The 22,063-nt window shown below is 34.4% G+C and overlaps 1 protein-coding gene across 2 annotated transcripts in view; it reads left to right on the top strand.

The window, feature by feature from the left end:
• The first annotated feature begins 18,432 nt into the window (after positions 1-18,432).
• The window catches only part of LOC115218667, a 35,257-nt gene continuing 31,626 nt past the window's right edge, over positions 18,433-22,063 (top strand). The window contains exon 1 of one of the 2 annotated variants that reach the window (XR_005001702.1): positions 18,433-18,750. The gene's annotated coding sequence lies outside the window, so the exon portion shown is untranslated. Of the gene's footprint in view, positions 18,751-19,628; positions 19,767-22,063 lie in introns of those variants that run through there. The other variant, XR_005001703.1, reaches the window with a different exon arrangement.

The following is a 22,063-nucleotide window of genomic DNA, read 5'->3' as shown; positions in this document are numbered from 1 at the left end:
AATTTAGATTAGTTTGTTAAAAAAGTCAATTAACATTAATGTGTAATTTGTGAGAATGTCAAGTGGAGAAACAAAACCCTTTATTTGGTTTATGTCTAATTTCTACCCTATTAAAAATAACTTCAATATGACATATATATGTATGTGTGTGTGTATATGTATGTATATATATATGTGTATATATATATGTGTGTATATATGTGCGTGTGTCTGTGTATGTGTATGCACATATATGTGTATATACATATGTGTGTGTGAAGTGTGTGTGTGTGTGTATATATATATATAATATATATATATATATATATATATATGTATATTTGTACATATAGTTGAAATATATAGAAAAACAAAAGATGAAAACAGGTGTACAAACAACAAGCAAGTGTATTAGTTTGACACACAGGAAAAATGAAAAAAGTCTTTTACATTTCGAGCCTATGATCTTCAACAGAAAGGAATAAGAGAAAATAAACACAGAAAGAATGTAAAAAACTTCTAGATTTCAGTGGTCTAGCATATATATATATATATATACACACACGTATATGTATATATATATATACACATATATGTATATACATGTGTACGTATATATATACATGTATATACATATCTATATATACATACACATATATACATATCTATATACATACACATATATACATATCTATATATACATACACATATATACATATCTATATATATATATACACATATATACATACATATACACATATATATACATATCTATATATGTATATACACATATACATGTATATACATATCTATATATATATACATATATATATGTATATATATGTATATATATATAGATATGTATATACATGTATATGTGTATATATATATAGATATGTATATACATGTATGTGTATATATATGTGTATATATGTATGTGTATATATATATAGATATGTATATACATGTATATGTGTATATATATGTATGTGTATATATGTATGTGTATATATATACATATGTATATACATGTATATATATATACATATGTATATACATGTATATATATATACATATGTATATACATATATACGTATATATACATATATGTATATATATATACATATGTATATACATATATACGTATATATACATATATGTATATATATATATATATATACATATATACGTATATATACATATATGTATATATATATATATATACACATATATATGTATATACATATATATATGTATATATATATACATGTAGATGTATACATATGTATATATATATACATGTAGATGTATACATATGTATATATATATGTATATACATGTATATATATACATATGTATATACATATATATACACACATATATACATATATATACCCACTCACACACATTTGATGGCCTTGTGCTTATGTTAGTATCATTACATATATAATCTTTCATACCATTAGGTTGTTTAATTAAAAATAAATTATCATTATGTCTTTTGAAGTATAAATCATCAAATACATAGGTAATTATGGCATTGTAGTCTTGTTAATGTATCTACCAGTATTTTTGTACAGCTTGTGTTCTATTTTATTTAAAAACCAAATGACCCCACACAAAAGAAACATACTGCTGTTGTTGTTTTTGTACATTTTTTTAAAAAAAACGTCTGATAAATTTATCAAACTGAATATACATTTTGAAAATGATATATCAATAAAATAAAATAAAATAAAGCAATTCATATTTTATTTCATCTTCAAAAATTGTGAATGTAGTTAAATATTTTGTCATTGTCATTTATAGGTCTTTAACCCTTTAGCATTTAAACCGGTCATATCCGGCCAGAAGTATTCTGCCTGTTTTATGTTCAAACTGGCCAGATCTGGTCTCTCACACTAACCCTACAATATCGTTTTAAAAATAACAGCTACCTCATCATATTTTCATAGCTACAAGGTAATGCATGATTAGTTCAAAACAATGTGGATAAAAAAGGATTAATTTTGGCAGAATAATGCGAATGCTAAAGGGTTAATAATCACACCTGTATATTTTCATTCAACTAATACTTCACACAGGGCAGTGAGCTGGCAGAATTGTTAGTATGTCAGACAACATTTCTTTTGATTCTTTGTGTTTGTGTTTAAATCTGACCATGGTTAGCTTTATTGTTTATCTTTTTGGGGTTGGTAAAATAAAACACCAGTCAAATTATCATTTTTACACCCACTTTCCAAGCAGACATGGGTTAGATGTGTTGTCACAGTCCAAGTCAGTTCTTACTGGGAGCCACTGCTCTCATAGACTGCCGCTATTTTCAGTTTTGGCTCGTTTTATACGGTTGGATGCTCTTCCTATCACCAACCTCTGTACAGAGTGTACTGAGTATGTTTTATGGTGGCAGCAGCACTAGCAAAATCTCTCGTGGAAACGCCATCCAACCAAAATGCAAATATATAGGAAACTACCACCTGTGTCATCTCTTGTGAAGGGTAAGAGAGTCCAGTTTGCTGGACATTGTTGTAGAGCTGAAAAAGAGGTAATTTCTACTCTTCTCTGGAAGCCATCTACTCGCAATACCAGAGGGCGTACACTCTCCTACCCTGATGTAATCTCCAGGGATACAGGCATCCAGCAACAGGACCTCCGTAATGCCATGATGGACCGTGAAGTCTGGCGTAGCATGGTAAATTCCATTGTCTCGACCACGGTCGAACAATGATGATGATGATGAGCACTAGCAGAGTTGCTTTGTGTACTTGAAGAGTAAGCGTGAATCATTGCTCAAAGACATGTATGGTTACTCGAGATTATGTAAAGCAGGAGGGGAATGAGAGAGAGAGAGAGTGATGATAGACAGGCTAGAATGGGTGAAGGGAGCAATGTCCATAAGAGATTTTATCTTGGCTGAAAATATCTATCAATATCTGTCAATAGTATGTATGTATATATACATATATACATATTATATGTATGATACACAGATGGCTATTTTAATTTAATGTTGCTACACTTGCGTATACCAGATATTTTTAGTCAGTCTGGCAGCTGTTCACATTATCACTGGAAGCAACAAATTCTGTTGAGACATGTGGCTGCAATTACACATTATTGACAACAGTCAAGAATGGTGAAATGCATCTGACATTCTTGCTTGTTGCTGCTGGGATGATTGTCTTCTCCCTACAATATAGAGTATTTTTGACAAAGCACATCTATAAGAGATTTTATCTGGGATGAAAACCCTAGAAACTTGCTTGTCAACATCATATATGCTTTATGTATGATATACAGATAGCCATTTTAATTTAACGCCACTTCAGTTGCATATACACATACATGTAATGCATAGAAAAATCTGTTGCAATAATTCTTGTCTGGCCCACGACAGCATGGAGAAACACATAAAAATGTGATATAGATTTTATCTTTTACTTGTTTCAGTCAGTTGAGGCACCGCATTGAAGAATTTTTGGTCGAATGTATCAACCCAAGTACTTATGTTTTAAAGCCAGATACTTATTCTATTGGTCTCTTTTTGCCAAGCTGCTAAATTACGGGGACATAAACACACCAGCACCAGTTATCAAGTGGCAGTGGGGGACAAACAGACACAAAGACAAACACACACATATATATGTATATATGACAGGCTTCTTTCAGTTTCCATCTACCAAATTCACTCACAAGGCTTTGGTTGGCCCAAGGCTATAGTAGAAAACACTAGCCCAAGGTGCCTCACAATGGGACTGAACCTTGAACCATGTGGCTGGGAAGCAAGCTTCTTACCTCACAAAAAATTATACATACCAAAAAGCAAATGATACAATAAATAATAGTTCATAATATTTTGGTTTAAAAAAAAACCCTTGGATAAAAGAAGACAAGAATTGAACATGTTTGTGATATGTTGGGTGGCTGTGATGGTGCTACATCAAGGAGACCTGACAGCTTTCAACCCTTGAGATTAGAAGCTTTAACTATGTAAGCAAGAAAGAAAATAGACTTGTTTAATTCGTTTGAAAACATTGATAAATTAGCAGCTTCTTAAAAAGATGTTGCTGCTGCTTTAATCATGTAGAGGTCTCCATCATTTGTTCATACATATATACAGAATGTGAGAGATATTTGGTAATTTAATAAAACAACCCCATTCTAACAAAAATAAGCCAAATGTATTTTAATAAAATCATGTTCTTGATAAGCTTTATCACAAGGGGGTGCTGGGAAGTTCCTGGCTTTGGGTAAAAGAAAATACAGGAGAATCAGTTAAATGTGATTTTATTCAAGATATTCTCTCCACAGATTCACACACTTATTGCAGCAGTCCTTCAGTTTTTCTAAGCCCTGTAAAAGAACTTGGAAGTTTGGGCCTCCAACCAGACCTTTCACAATACCCTTAAAGGCAGGATCTTTCAGCACCCACTCATATAAGATTACTTTATGCATCCCACTTTAGTTGCTATGATTGTTTAAATAGAGGATTGGAATCGTTGACATACCTGCACTAAATGATCCTTATTAATTTCACATATCACCTGGACAACAGCAGCCTTCTGTGAAGTTGTGCTATTGTGAGGATGTTAATTAGTTTCTCTTTCAAGAACACTTTGAATGTAGTAGTCCATGGCATGTTTGGAGACTACAAATTCAGTATTACAATCACCCAAGGTATAACAATATCTGTTTCAACACACAAGTTCACAACAAGAATCTTGCAAACCAATACAAGATTGAAATGTACATATTAACTATATATATATATATTGTTACGACCTGGTGGCCATAACCTGAATTTACAAAATCAACAAGGATAGGGTGGACCCAAAACAACAACAAACCACAAAGTCTTTTGTAAAATATTATTAACAATTCTCAGCATAAAAAAAAAACAGCCCACATACAAAACAAATATATATGAACAAAAATAAACCAATAGCACACTAGATGTGCAGTCAAAATATTTACAAAGGTAACATATATAAACAGTTCAGAAATTCGGACTTAGAATCCCGGCTTCACCAACTTGATTTCACAAACTTGGATCCATAACTGTGGATTCACAAATTTTGGTTTCACCAAAATTGGCTTCACACAAAAAATATGGATTCCGAAAATTTAGATTTCATAAAATCTGGATTTCTATTTTAGTACAAATTCGGGTTTTGAACCTTGGATTTCAAACTGGATTTCGAACCTTGGACCTAAATATAAATAAATCAAAGCAACCAGTTAAACTAAGAGTTCATAACAAAATGGCTGTCAGACAACATCAATAATTATAGTAAAAATTGAATAGTCAAACAAAAATCTAGTTTGCTTTAAATTCACACAAAATTGCTTCATACAAGCATGTTGAGTAACCATTAGACCAAATTTACAGTTAGTTGTCTAATACAAAAATTGGCTACATGGAAAAATTAAATTCATACACCCTTTAGCTATTTACACAAATTTTAACATTTAACTTAACAGAAAATAGCTAGCAAAATTACTACACAACCTGCCATAAATGCAGGGTTCAAAATTTACATAAATATTATGACATAGCATAACTTGAGAGATTTTTTTCTTCACTCACCCAGATGTGACCCGGAAATTATTTTAAATCTGACAAAAGTTCTGGCAAATTCCTGGAGCATAAAATAAGTTCCTAAGTGCCTAACACAAAGCACAATGTACATAAACTAAACAGGGAATCAAAGCTTCCAGAATCCAATTGAACAACTTTGTCTCAGAGAAAAGACTGTCACAAAAACTGAGGGGAGGGGTACAGTTATCTCTGCTTATAAAGGTTTGCCAAAGTCTAGCCAATTTGTTATGGTTTCCCAGTTTTGTCTAATAACACCTAGCTTCCCCCATTTTGACAATGGACTTCACCCTGACCTTACATTGCAGCATGAAAAACTGTTTACCTATTTAACTTAACATTATAATTTTGTTTGAAGAAGTGTGATATTTTGTTGTTGGAGGTCTCCCCTTGTGGGTGTACCATGTTTGTTTCCTGGTTCAAATTGCTGTTTGCTCTCACGAGTATTTTTTGAACTGTTATTTTTCTTCCCATTTATGGGAGAACCAACAAGAAGTGCTATGCAAGCTGAACCACCATCCAAGAGCCACAGTTATGCGACTGCAACTGGAAAAGGTGTTGAAGTCCAGGATTTGGAAGTATGAGAAGTGAAAAAAATCGAGCCGGTAAGGTTGAAGGAATGCAGCAACCTTTTAGAAAAAGAAGGCCGCAATCTAAAATTGATGCCTCCACTCGATGTAATAGATGTAATATATGGTGTAAAGTGACAGACCATAATTTATAAAACTTTGAAAGTATCATTGAAGAAAATTGAAATAGCACCAATTGAAGAAACTGAGAAGAGTTTATAAGTAATTAAAAGAAAGATGACATTTATAACAAGAGAAAGAAAATATGGCACAGTGGGGGTGCATTTTTCGATAGCGATTTCAAAGCCATATTACACTCCACTGATGCCATAAAATCGGAAGAGCAGGTTTTCCTACCAACTTACTGTGGCAGAAGAGTTGTCTGAATGAGGGTAGGAAAAATACCACCAGAATTAGAGGAGACATGGCTGGTTGCAGCGAGATAACACAATATGGAAGAAGATGCCAGGATACTAAGAGTGACAAGAACGAGAAAGGTGGACTGGTGGGGATAGGGGAATGAGATGTTACTTCAGATAACTGATAGTGATAGCATCAAGATCCCAGAAGAAATCATTCTACCAGAAGATGCGAGACTGAGAGTAGTGGTGGAGGGCAGGCCTCCCAGATGTTATTTGTGTGGCGAGAAAGGCGAACTACCATCAGTGGTTGAACTAAACGGATTAAGGCTGTATATAAAAGGAATTTTTAAAAAGGAGTAACTTATGTTTCTGAAAAAAAAAAGAAAAAAAAAAGTAAAACTTAAGATGCAAAGAGACTAAAAACATGGATTATAAAATGGACAGTAAGAATGTTTAAATGGTACTGCATGTGAGTGGGGTGCATGCAACCATTTCATCTTCATCAATTTCATTGTACATATTTTCATTTTTCAAAAAGCACCATCCGAATCGTGGCCGAAGCCAGTGCCGCCTCGACTGGCTTCCGTGCAGGTGGCACGTAAAATGCACCAATCCAACCGTGGCTGATGCCAGCCTCGCCTGGCACCAGTACAGGTGGCACGTAAAAAGCACCCACTACACTCATGGAGTAGTTGGCGTTAGGAAGGGCATCCAGCTGTAGAAACATTGCCAGATAAGACCGGAGCCTGGTGCAGCCTTCTGGCTTCCCAGATCCCCGGTCGAACTGTCCAACCCACGCTAGCATGGAGAACGGACGTTAAACGATGATGATGATGATTCGCTTTATGTTTTTGTCCCCACTGTGCTGTCCTGTCTGTCTTTGTATTGTCCCCTTTCAATCGGTGGGGGAATGTTAGCCAGTTTGCCCAGCCAGCAGGGTGGCGTCATTTTGAAGAGACTAAAACAATGCAAAAGTACCAGGTTAAGTAATAAGGGTCACTTCATTCAACTAAAAATCCTTCGCGGAAGTGTCCCAGCATGGTCGTAGTTAGACCATACAAACACATACAGCAAGCCAACAGAGGAATCTTTAAATCCAGAGTGGAGAACCTTTACAAGTACAAGAACGTATTGAGGAACATTTGAACTGAGAGAAATAGTAAATTCTTCTTGGTCTGAGAGTCTTAACACTTTAACATTCAGATTATTCTGTCAAATGTAATGCTTATTTATTCACATGGTTTTGAATTAATCACGCATTATACCGGGCTTTTAAGATTTCAATGATATGATTGTTATGTTTTGAAGGACATTGTTTGGTAGAAGCAAGAGGTCAGATCTGGCAAGTTTTAATATAGAGCAAGTAGAATATTTTGGGCCCAGATATGGTCAGTTTAACTGCTAAAGGTTTAAAGTGTCTTTTTTTTTCAGGCAGTTTCCTTGACCTTAGCTTATGTGGCTGTATGATTTGCAAGAAATAGCAGCCAAATTTCTCACAAAAAATCACAACCTACTATGCCATAAAAGAAAAGAGAAATTGGATAATGTAGTCCTAGATATGCTATGTGAAGAAAAAAAGATAGATGGAATAGCCATGTCTGACCACATTTGCTGACAGGTCACTAGATCAGAGTTCAACAGGAATTAAATAACAATTCTGAACAAGCAGACGCATTGTGTTTAAACTTTTAGCAAAACAACAAAACATGTTGCAGCACGTTAAGTTGGAAAAACAGCAAATGTTGCTAAGATATTCTGTTTCTGTATATAAAATACAACAGAAATAGCTTTCATTTAATCTTTATTTAACTCTTGTCATTAATTTGTAATGTTGAAAAAAATAGAAAGGAAGAGACAGTCAGATATGTAATTAATAGCTTTTGTCAGTGCTTCATAAAACCAAGATGAATCAAGGAAGACTATGTCCTAGAAATATCTGCCAAATCTCCCTCAGATCATATCTTAGTCTCTCTCTCTCTCTCTCAAAAAAAAAAAAAAGAAAAAGAAGAGAGAAGAGAAGACATATTGGATAATGTCCTTTTATATATTATTTGTGTCAGTCATTAAACTGTGGCCATGCTGGGCACTGCATTGAAGAATTTTTAGTTAAATGAATCAACTCCAGTACTTACTTTTTTCAAAAGCCTGGTACTTATTCTATCAGCCGTTTTTGCTGAACCACTAAGTTACAGGACATATACAGCTTATCAAGCATTAGTGGGACATGGACACACACACACACGATGGGCTTCTTTCAGATTCCATCTATCAAATCCACTGACAAGGCTTTGGTCAGCACAAGGCTATAGAAGGAGGCACTTGCAGTGGAACTGAACCTGGAACCAAGTGTTTGGGGAAACAAGCTTCTTACCACATGGCTATGCCTACACTTACATATACTAACACCACAACTATCATCATTAAACAATCACTTTCCCATGCTTGCGTGGGTCATACAGAGTTTGTTGAGGCAGATTTTCTACACTGGATGCCCTTCCTGTTGCTAATCTCCACCTCTTTCTAGGCAAGACAATATTTCTCCGTTTGCCAGCCATGTTTTGCTATGGGACACTTGAAATGAATAACACCACTTGTATGATGGTGATGCTTGTTTACAACAATTCACATGATATCACGATAAGGATACACACACACACACACAGAGGCTTCTTTCAGTTACCGTCAGCCAAATTCACTCACAAAGCTTTGGTTAGCCTGGGGCTATAGTAGAAAACACTTATCCAGGGAGCCATGTGGTGGGACTGAACCTGATACCACATGGTTGGGAAGCAAGCTCCTTAACCATACAGTAACAACATGGTTATTGTTGGAATGCATTTAATCATAGAAGGTGCTGTGAAGCTTTTTTTTTTTTAACTGGTGGTTGTGGTGGTGAGACTAATATAAATTACAGTTAGCAACATTGTGAAAATGGTTGGAACATTTGCTAAAGTTCATTCTTTTAAATTTACGTGTTCAAATGTAAATCAATATGAAAAGATATCAACTGTAACCACAAGCATGAAAAAAAAAAAAAGAAACAAAAAGCAAAAAAAAAAAACCAATTTCTCTGCAACTGTTTTCTGTATTATTTTATGCCTGAAAGGTTTGGGATAATGTTGATTAAAATTTGTAACGTACGCATAATAAAATATTAATTACAAAATATTGTTCTAAGAGAGAAAAACAGTTGTAATTATAAAACTGTATAATTCAAATCCATTTAGCATCAAACCAAATGGAATTGGCTGGAATTCTTTTACTTATTCTCAATTAATGAAGCAAATTTTACAACTGCTATCAGATTTACTTTCTCTATTGTTCTTTGTGATATAGAAAAATAATCAGAGAATTAATTAACCCTTCAGCATTTAAACTGGCTAAACCTGGCCAAAATATTCTGTGTTCTGTTCAAATTGGCCAGATCTGGCCTCTCATACATACCCTACAATGTCATTCTGAAAATACTTCCATCTACCAAAATACTTCCATTATATGTCCAAGCTGACAAAAAATAAAAAAAAATTTTGTGAGTAGGCTAGTGGGTTTGGTAGGTAGAACCTGAAAGAAGCTTGTCATATATATATATATATACTCTCTCTCTTTTATTTTACTCTTTTACTTGTTTCAGTCATTTGACTGCAGCCATGCTGGAGCACCGCCTTTAGTCGAGCAACTCGACCCCAGGACTTATTCTTTTTGTAAGCTCAGTACTTATTCTATCGGTCACTTTTTGCCGAACCGCTAAGTCACGGGGACATAAACACACCAGCATCGGTTGTCAAGCAATGCTAGGGGAACAAACACACACATATATATATATATATATATATATATATATATATATACATATATACGACAGGCTTCTTTCAGTTTCCGTCTACCAAATCTACTCACAAGGTTTTGGTTGGCCCGAGGCTATAGTGGAAGACACTTGCCCGAGGTGCCACGCAGTGGGACTGAACCCGGAACCATGTGGTTGGTAAACAAGCTACTTACCACACAGCCACTCCTTCGCCTATAGCACCTATATAAATTTTTTTTTTCAGAATGGGATAAAAAAACCAAGGCTGTGAAGATATAATGTAATTTACAAATACAACTCTACAACCATATATATAGGATCAACCAAAAATTTTAAGCAATGATAAGCTGCTCACCTCCATTCTTTTAGGTACGATAAACATAGTAAATCTACAACACTCACCAACCACATACATCATCTCAAAAATACAAATATACCCTATACTCTATCATGGTCCATATCAGCACTTATTCAGCATTATCTGATACATTTGGGTCTTATTAACACCATTAGCTCTCATAACCTCTCTCTCTCTATATATATATATAAACACACATACATATGTATGTGTTTGTATGTACCCTTGTTTTGACATCATGTGATAGTTGTAAATGAGCATCAGGCTTGTGTGCTAAATATATCTGACCATGAGAAATACGACCTTGCTTGGAAGCATGTGAGGATTGAGGACAGGAAGGGCATCTGGCTGTAGAAATTTCACCTCAACAAAGTCTGTCTGACCCATGCAAGCATGGAAAAGCAGATGTCGAATGATGGTGACAATGCGCAGCTATGAATTTGTTTTTGTTTTTTAACATTACATCCCAATATAATCAAAATCTACACCACCTGAAAGGTATTTGTATAAAATTTCATTAGAATATCCATTTTCCTGAAAGTAATGAAGAAACAAAAATGGCAGGTCACACTTGTAAAGTTATGCCCAAAAATTTCTTTCTGAGAAGGAAAGCATCATGCAATCCCTTGCTCTTTTCCTTCATCACAAGATTAGTAATTATAGCTAATCTTAAAGTCCACTGATCAACTATTACACTTGCCTTATGAGTGCAATAGTTTATTTACTAATCCTTCAGTAAACAAACTTGTTTTCTTTGAATATTATGCAGTAGATTAAAGCAATAATAGTGCTTCCCCATCACTGTCATTCACCAGACGTAAGAAAATATGAACTGCCACCTTAGCATTTTTAAACATCTACTATAATAATACTCATGTTTTTCTCTGTCACAATACATGAATGAGAAAGGAAAGGGTGATAGATGAATGAAGAAGGAAGGGATGATGGCAAACTTGGTAGTGGGATGATGAAAATTCTATGGTGAAAAAAGAATCGAACAGTGTTTCAACTCTGTGTGTGGGTGCACGTGTGTATGCAATGGAAGTGAAATGGTGAACGTTCAATGCTGAAAAGAAAAATCAAACAGCGTTTCAACCCTGTGTGAGTATGTGTGTACATGTACAAGGAAAGTATGTGAATGTTTGTATGTGTGAACCAGTGTTCTTTCAGTAAAAAACAATGATCAATATCACATCTCAAAAGACAACCACTAGATAACATTGACAAGTGTATTAATTAGAATTACCATCGATATTCTATCTTTTGTCCTTATTTATATATAAAATACTACAGTTAGCCGTCATTTTTGATGGCACGGGGCCAGTTAGTCTTATAATAATTCTGCTTGTCATTGTTTTACTTAGTCTGTAGTAATGTTTTCATGTGATTAAGAAAAAGAGGGAGAGAGAAGCATCCATGACATGAGGTAGAAGGAATGTAATTGTAACGCTTTCACGTGATTAGTTGAAAGGAAAGCGAGGAGAAAAAAGGAGAGAAATTGAGGATAAGGCGAAGAGTGAGACAGAAAGAGGGAGAGAGAAGCGTCCATGATGTGTGGTAGGGGGAACGTAATATTTATTACATGGTTAAAAAAGTTAGTTGAAGGTAGAGGAGGAGAGATAAAAAATATAATTTTCACAGAGGTGAGGTTAAAGAAAGGCAGAGAGAGGGGAGAAAGAGAGAGAGAGAGAGAGAGAGAGAGAGGGGAGGGAGAGATTGAGGTGGTGATTGAATAGTGAAAAGTGTATTTGTTTTAAATTGAACCAAGTTTTTTTTTATATCAGCTATCACCTATATGCATAAGTGCAATTCTGTGAAATATTTATTCGTATTTACGTGATGGATAAAAGCAATTTAACTAAAGGTTGTATCATATGTATGGGATATTTCTTGTTGTTTATGGGTAAAGTAGAAAAATAAGAGTGAATATTTATTGGGTGAGTGCAGTGTATTAAGTCTATAAGATTGTGCATAAAGTATATAAAGTGTATATATAAAGTGCATTAAGTAATCATCGTATTCCACTTTCTTTCACTTTTCAATGAGTAGCAGATGAGCGACTATCTTTCCATACAGACAAAACACAGGCTATGCTTTCAGGTTTTTGAGATAAAATTTTCAGAAATAACCCAGTATGTCTACCGTTAATTTTGTGAAATATTCACGAGTCTCGCTAGTTACTAATTATTCTATTCTCTTACCTTTTTGGAAGGGGATGGCGCTTTAACCCATCACCCTAGCGATTCCATTATAGGTCTGATCGATCAGGCTTGATCTGAAGTTAACTTGCAGCTGACGTCATACCCCAGATCAGTCTTCATCCTGTGAACCTACGATCAAACGCATTCTAGCAGTGATCGTCTCACCTATCTGTATATTTTTCCAGTGTATCTAGGACTACATTTATTCATTGTCATTTCTTTTTAAAGATGAGATTTAGTTGCTATTTCTAGCAATCCTATCAACCACAAGAAACCTCTGTTGACTCAACGAAAAGGATTTACTTTTACATTTTTGGTTATCAAAAAGTCCTCAAATAGCAGCTTTCTTAATCGTATTTTCAGATTTTTTTTTCTTAATAGACTTCCGACTTTTCCTCATATTTTCACAAGATTTAAATTGCTCAAATTTACGTGCTTTTGTCCTTAAAGTAAGCGAGGAATGTGAATATAGTCAGTAAAAACATTGATACACTAAAAGAGAAAAATAAAAATTAACGTAATGTTTTGTAAGAATAGCCTGAAAAATAGAGCATGAAATTAGGTTAGTTACGGATAATAAAAAAAAAATCTTTGTATTTAGGCCAATACCACCACAATTGATAGAATTCTGAAAATATGAATAGAAAAAGATGTAATAAAGTTACAGCATAAACAAAGAAGTAGAACACAGTGTTGAAGAAAATACAATACACATTCTCCAAGCTTGATATATTTATTGATTGAATCGAATGGTAGAAGCATTAAGAACATTAGAAAATCTGCGAGCGCTATTTAGTCATGAAGCTTTACATTCCGAGTTCACACCCGACCCAGATCAATTTTACTTTCCATCCCTCCTCTGGGAACGATAAACTTAAGTACCTGTCAAGGAGTTTTTCCTTCTAAATTTGTAGGTATAAGATGGTGGACAATATATATATATATATATATATATATATATTTGTGTGCATATCTCAACTTACGTTGTTTCGAGTTACGTCTTTTTCGACTTCACTTCGTTTATTTTTATTATTGTTTAAGAAGTAAATGGTAAAACTAAATCTCAACTTCACTCGATTTATCCGTCTCAGCGAACATATTTAAAAGCATGAAAAATTTTAAAACACCTAAAAATCCAATAGCAAAGTGCAACATCACGTGAAAGCGAGTTAAGCTGCAGGTATTAGAGTCAATTACCGACGTAAGTCGAGGTATGCTTGTATATATATATATATATATATATATATATATGTGTGTGTGTGTGTGTGTGTGTATACATATATACACACACACATATCCTCGTTTATCACTGATTCATTCTGCACGAATCAAGGATAACACTTTACACTCAACTGTGAACCATGCACGCCTATCACGAATTGATCTGTAATAACATGGATCAGCGATCAGTTAAAGATTCTGCTTGGCCCGCAAGCGCGCCCTCCGACCATCCACAATACTCAGCCATACAGAATGCACTAATTACTATGACTCGGGATCACCGTGCAGCGGGTGTGTGTATTTTTTTTTCATGCGGACTTACGTACACGTACACATCAACATGCCACCAATGAACAAAAAATATTTTCCCCCGTTTTATCTGTTATTATTTACTAATCATATCTTATTTAATACTACCCTAAATATTTCTCGAACTATGAAACAATATCATGTTTAAAAACTGTTTGGAAATGTTGTTTGGGCAAGTTAGAAACGCAACTTGGGGGTCGCAGAACGAAACCTATTTTTCTCCATAATGTTCTGTTCATTCATCGCTGATTCATTTAACAAGGCGTTGATTTTTGTGGGGTGAAAACTAAACACTCGTGACACACACACAGTTGATCCCAACGATCCATAGCACACAATTACATTAGAAGAGACATGGCACTTCATTCTATTGAAAACGTATTCAACAGAAACTAGCAATATAGCCCAGCATTGCTTGGGCTTGTTTTCTTTTCGACCCTTTAGAATTGGGATTTTTGAAAAGTAAACATTTTGCATTATGTAGCTTATTCTCCTTAAATGAACATTTTTCTGGTTGAAATACACCGGAAAAAGGGCAACACAGCAGTCAAAAGATCGTAAAAAGTAGGGATTTTCATAGAAAAAAAGCACCTTTTTGACGTAAATAATTTTGGTCTTAACTTGGTCCGATTTGAATTTTATCTACTACAGAATGAAGAGCAAGCCTTCTTCTATCATGTTCTCAATTTTGGTCAACTTGCACCAATTTTGGTCTCGGAGGAGATAGTGTTATTTGAAGGCCACCAAACCTGCCATACACAGACAACTTCAGCTTTATATAAATAGAGAGATTTACCTGCCGTCAAACACAAGAACAGAACGTTCACAGTATTCACTAAATGCATTGGGCATTATTGCTCTGTATAACTTATTTGATTTCAGTTTACTAAACAGCGAATATTTATTTTCTTTTTTCTTATATATTTAGTGCAGATTATTTCATTTTGTCCATCATCCATCTTACATGTACAATGTATGAAAGATGGTTACAAGAAGTAACGGGTCAGTTTAATATTTTTATTATACAGCATCCTGGATGTCATTGAAGTTATTAATCTAAGACTACGAAAGTCTACCTGTCTCCAGACAGAAGGATTGATACGTAGTCAAGATAGAAAAACACTGGTGTATGTAAATCACACTTAGGCGAGTCTTTATGTAATCGCTCAACATGGTAGAAATAGTAGCTGAATCTCTCTCAAATAACACCGTGCTGTCTTAAAAAGAAAGACATAATGTTGTCCAAGACATACCAGACTCGAAAAATGGAAAGAAAAGATGGTCATATCTTTTGTTATAGATAAAATTTGATGGTGTGGGGGTGAACCTGTGGTAAACAGCAGTTGAAACATTAGATTTAAGGTGCTAATACAGTTTTGCACTTACCAAATCTATTTGCTTTAAATTCAAAAAGGAATTTCGCTTTTTTTTTTTATTATACACTAGCAGCATCGCCCGGCGTTGCTCGGGTTTGTAAGGGAAATAACTATATAAGCATTTTTAGAGAGTTATAGCCAAAAAATAGCAAAAAAATGCATTAAAAATGGAAAAAAAATGATGGTAATTTTTTTTTTAAATCGTTGATTCATCGTAGACATTTTTAGAGAGTTACTTCCCTTATATAATAGCGAAAAAATGCATTAAAATGGAAAAAATGATGGTAATTTTTTTTAAATCGTAGACTCATCGTAGACGCGCGCTAATACCCAGAAGGGCTCGATATGAATCACGACTATAAGATACCCGGTTTTGGTTACACTGCACCGCAAAATGTGGGAGTAGTTAGGAATCTAAATCGTAGGAGACAGACACACAACTTCACTTTTATATATATAGATTTCCCCATTTTAGTCCCTTCATTGTACAATCACTTCACATAAGCCACATGCCTTCGGTGATCGCTCTGCCAACAAGTAAAAATCAGATAATTTATCACCCCTTATTTATTATAATTTTTTATTTCACAATTGACTTCAATTTCCAGCTCATATTTGAGCATTTCCAGTTCAAGCGCGGGGAAGAGCCAGTATTTATCTCTTCTCTCTATATATAAACGGCAGTTTGTCTGTGCGTGTTTCTGTGTGTCTGTTTGCTTGTACCCTCACCCTGACCACAGCTTTCAACCGATTCTGATGAAACTTGACACACACATAGCCCAATGTTATAATTCAAAACTAACGCAGCGAAAATTTTGAAAAGTTCCCCCAGTTCTGAAAAAAATCGATAAATTCGACATGGGGTCGACAATCAGAAACACAAACCACAGACTGTCTAGGGGACGCAACTCGACCTTTTTAACTAAAATAAAAATTTACCATCATTTTTTTTCCATTTTTTGGCTATAACTCTCTAAAAATGCTTTATAGTTATTTCCCTTACAAACCCGAGCAACGCCGGGCGATACTGCTAGTTCACTATAAACAGGATATAGTCTTCAGTGCAGCCTTCCGAATGTTCTTGTTGCATAATTCATGTTCCCTTGCCATTCTTGTAGCAGACATTTTTTTTTTACAGTTCTTGGGTGTTCTTAAATGAGAACCTCACCACAATTTCGCACTGTGTGCGCTGGCAACACTAATTCGTTGAGGCTGAGTCATTGTGTAACAAACTATCTTATTAAATCCTGAAGCGTAAATTAAATCTGAACCAACGATGTTTTTTTAGTTCAATTCTTCTCTGCTCGGGAACCTCTTTCCAAGAGATTTCGTACGCCAAATCTCTCAAAACTAAGCATCAAGTCCTCTCATTCGCCCAAGAACAGGAATCAAGGGACCAATACCTTGTCTGGTATATTGTCAATAAAAGATATTAATAATCGATCAGGTTGTCAGAAGTTCAATTATCAACATTGTAATGCAATAGAGAAATCCCTTTTGCATCGAAAACCCTTTATCAGAATATGCTAGTCTTAATGTGCACCATCTGCCTACGATACTGTTTAAATCTTTAGCTACCACATCTCTGTGGGGAAGGCTGTACTTAGTCCCAAAATTGGCTGGTGATTTAATTAGATATTGATGTCAAAAAGATTGATAAACTTAAATACACATTTCAATAAGCAACAGCAATTAAAGAGACCGAGGAGTAAGATAAATGATAAATCCATCAAAGCTTAAATGAATTAATGCATATGTTGTTAAATTTTAACAAAATTTCCAAAGCAAGATGTAAAGTTTACTATCCGTCAAAGTTTATTTCACTTACCGTTCAATAAAACAAAGTTTATTTCACTTCTTTTAATAAATATTATTATTATTTATGACTCGAAATCCATTTCATTTAGTTGAATTTAGACCCTGACCATTAACAGGATCCATAAGAGCTTTATTTTTAACAACAGGACTTTCCTCATGATTTCACAATTATGAAAATTCCCTTATTTCCCTCCAATTTCTGTGAACTATATTTTGATGTGAAACATCAAAGAAGGGCGGCAAACTTGGGTTTTTAGCCGTTGTGCTGAACCTGGTCATGCCAAATGTCTGAATATAATTCACATAGCATATCTAGTGCTGCGGATTTACCTTGTCTTCGTCTTCATTTGAGTATCAAACAATTGTCTCCGACATGCATTGATTTATTGCGATTCAATGTTTGTCATACTGGGCATGTTATGTATCCCTTATCGTTCAATCTTTTCTGTTAGATATATGTAAGTTGTGGTGACCACAGCAGAGATGGAGCTTGCTATGTCTGATGTGGGTCCCAGGATAGTATTTGCGACTAGCAAAGAAGTTATTTAAAAACTAAACATATTTTGCTTTGTAATAAGCATTTTTGTCTTGTGTAATTTATCAGAAATGGTTAATAGGTCAGAAATAGCAACAAAATCTTCCGCAAACTATTCCTTAATGTCCCAAGAAAACAGGAACAGAGGTGAACTGGAATTTGTTGTTTAGACTTTAAAGAAAGATGAGTGACTGACTTCAAAATGTTGGTGGCTTTTGTTGTTCTGTTTCTTGTCTAGAATATTTCATAAGAGACGCAGTATTATAGAAAGGATAGTGAAATAAACATTATTAAACAGGACAGTGAAATAGACATTATTAGACACACCATTGATGGTGACATGTTATAGATTTTATATTTTTATATCCTCTTACATGTGTTTATATTTAAAAACCTCATTTCGCTTGGAAGTAAGGAACTAAAAACTTGTGCTTCAAAAACAGAAAAAATTCTTAATTCACTTAATAAAAAAAAACCCAGCTAATACGAATAATAATGTACCAAAATACAAGAATTGATTGGAATTGAAAGTTTTGTCGGTGATACAGTTTTTTTTTCTCTCCCACCTGAAGGACTTGGATAAGATTACAAAACTCGTGATTCTTGCGGTATTGCTGTAAGGTTTGTAATATATAAAACATCAATTGTTTTAGGTTCAATTTGTTTTTTTTATTTTGAATATTCGATTGAAAATTGTTGAGAAAATCTTTTTTAAAGTTATAGCTTATAAGCACACAGTCTTGCTTTTCGTCATAATTTATTTTCTTTTTGAATTGTTATATTCCTTATACATTTTAAAGAATACTTCACCAAGTATTCAAGAAATTATTTCAAGAATATGAAAAAATTATTCAAGTTTATCAATTTCTTAAAATAAACGAAATATATATCTATATATATCTGAAGAAATTATGTTTTTGTTCGCACTGTATAATTTCCGACTGCATTTTCTTTTTATATATAGTCGGAAATTATACAGTGCGAACAAAACCATAATTTCTTCAGATTTGTATCTGAAATATCGTAGATTTCGATTTTCTATCCTTCAAAAGGGTCCCAATTTTGGAGGACCAAAAAATATCCTCTCCTTTTTTTCCTCCGATTTGTGTTTCGCATATTTGAGATTTTTTTTATTCTTCTTCAAAAATATATGTGACATGAATCGAGGCAGGGGTGGAAGTTTGGGGTAAGCTGGGCTGGGGAGTAATACCCCACCCCCAACTCATTTTTTTTTCAGAATGGTAATTTACGATGCTTAAAACATACAAATGAGAAGAAACTACAGGTTTTTGGAGCACTAAATTTCCGAGTGTAAACTAAAGGAACGCCTTTTTTTTTATTTAGTTATGTCTTAAAGATAACTAAAGTTTCAAAGAAATGGTCTTGTATAATAAATGGCAGGAAGGAGGGGGGGGGGGCTATCATTTCAATTATTGAATTTATTTGGAAGCTATTATAATTTTCTTAAATACATAGATTTCCTGTGGTAACTAAATATATAAAATATGATGAAACGAGGGATAACGCAAATGATTAAAAAAAAATTGCTTCAAATCGAATCTATATCTCCCAGCTGGCATCATTACTTTAAAGACCATTCTTTCTGTCACCATTTAACGCTTCAATGAACACCACAGGTAAAAAGAGGGGAGTAATTCCTCATGTATGTGTATATTCATCCATATACACGTATGTGTATATATGTTTGTGTCTCTATTATACACACACAGAAATGTATGTCGATGTATATGTTTATATATATATGTGTGTGTGTGTAAAATGTCTTGGAGTTGTGATGGCATTCCTCACGTCTCTCTCTCGGAAGCTTCTTGCTTTTACACTTCGGCTCTCGTCTTTAAAGTACACATGTAGTCAAAATAATTACACAAACTAAGTTTATTACATAATTCTTGTTCCCTTGCCATTCTATTAATTTTATATACTTAATTCTGAAGTGTATGTATATGTAGATATCCTTCAATAGGGTCCCAATTTTGGAGACCAAAAAATATCCTCCCTTTTTTTCCTCCGATTTGTGTTTCACATATTTGAGATTTTTTATTCTTCTTGTCTGTGTAAATATGTGTGTGAAGTCTATGTATGTATGTGTGTGTGTGTGTATTTATCTATACACACACATACATATCTGTATATACACAATATGTGTGAATATAGGTTCGTATGTGATTACATACATTTCTGTGTTCAAATTGATGATACACATTTTTCAGTTTTTATATATCATCTTTTCTCATTTTTTTTCTGACAAAATGAAGCTCAAAGCATTTATATAGTTTTGTTAATTTTATTGCATTGTTTGAATTAAACAAATGCAATTATTCAAATGTTTTACACTTGTATATATTTCTCTTTTGTGTCTCTGTAAAATTAATAGGAACTCTATTATAAAGTTTACAGCTACGCATTTTAATTCTTGAGTGTTTAGATTTTATATTTCATAACTGTAACATTTATCTTGAGAAACCCATCTAATTGCTAGAATACCAATTCTTATTGCTGTAGGGAGGATGGAAGTTAGTTGAATCGAATCTAGCTAATTAATTTATTAATTATCAGCCTGCAATTAACTTGTCATTCCTCAAAGGAGATGAATTAAGTTGTTCCCTCACTGGAATTTAAACTCAACAGTCAGGTACCGAGTTCAATACAATAACGCCTTATGGTCTCGTCCAGTAACTTTTAGTGAAGTGTGTTCATTTTCCCTCAAGAAGGAAGCTTCACCTTTGTGGGATGGTGTGAGATTTATGCCTTTCTCCAGGAGTTGTGGGGTATACTTCACTTTGGAATATTTGTGTTCCACTATACTTACCCGTAGATAAATAATTGTCTCAATGGTCTTGTGGGTAAAGATGTGGACACAGCAACACATATACCCTTTGGCCTAAGGTTCAATCTTGCCCTGGGGCTCTTGTAAAGTTTTTTTTTTGTAGTGCACCTGAGCACTGTACACAATTATTATTATTATTATTATATAATAGTGTTGATTTGTTTTTGACTAAGTAGAAGGCCTTGTGTTTAGAAAAGGAGCGAAATGGTGTTGTGGCGTGCATGCATTTCCCAGAGTCTGTTAAGCGGCGTTTAATTGCAGTTTCAAGGCATTTCAGGTTACTTGACGTAAAATGTCTTGAAGTTGTGATGACATTCCTCAGGTCTCTCTCGGAAGCTTCTTGCTTTTACACTTCGGCTCTCGTCTTTAAAGTACACATGTAGTCAAAATAATTACATAAACGAAGTTTATTACATAATTCTTGTTCCCTTGCCATTCCATTAATTTCATAGTACTTAATTCTGAAGTTTGTGTCTATTGAATCCTAACATCATATTAGTAGTATCGCTATGCCTAAACGAAATCTTTAAAATACATAAAAAAAATTTGGAAGAAAAGGTATAAATAATTCATTAATGGAAATCGAACCAGCTTAATTATGACAAAGTTATTTTACTAAACTCTTCTTAATTTTCGAAATTAGTTGAAGCAAAAACTGTATTTCAACAGAAATATGGTTAAATGGTTCCATCGGGCGTTCTTCAACAGAACAAATTTCTGCAAATTAACGCCTCTCTCTCTCTCCCTCCCTCCTCCTGTCTATCTGTCTGTTTCTCTCATTCTCTCTCTCCCTCCCTCGTCCTGTCTGGCTGTCTGTCTCCCTCCTCCTGTCTATCTGTCTGTTTCTCTCATTCTCTCTCTCCCTCCCTCGTCCTGTCTGTCTGTCTCTCTCACTCTCTCTCCCTCCCTCCTCCTGTCTCTCTGTTTCTCTCATTCTCTCTCTCCCTCCCTCCTCCTGTCTGTCTTTTTATCTCATTCTCTCTCTCTCCCTCCCTCCTCCTGTCTGTCTGTCTGTTTCTCTCATTCTCTCTCTCCCTCCCTCGTCCTGTCTGTCTGTCTGTTTCTCTCACTCTCTCTCCCTCCCTC

The sequence above is a fragment of the Octopus sinensis genome, linkage group LG13 (genome assembly GCF_006345805.1).
Source record: "Octopus sinensis linkage group LG13, ASM634580v1, whole genome shotgun sequence".
Classification (NCBI taxonomy): Eukaryota; Metazoa; Mollusca; class Cephalopoda; order Octopoda; family Octopodidae; genus Octopus; species Octopus sinensis.
Note: the sequence above shows the minus strand (reverse complement) of the source record. Positions and strands in the feature narration are given on the sequence as shown.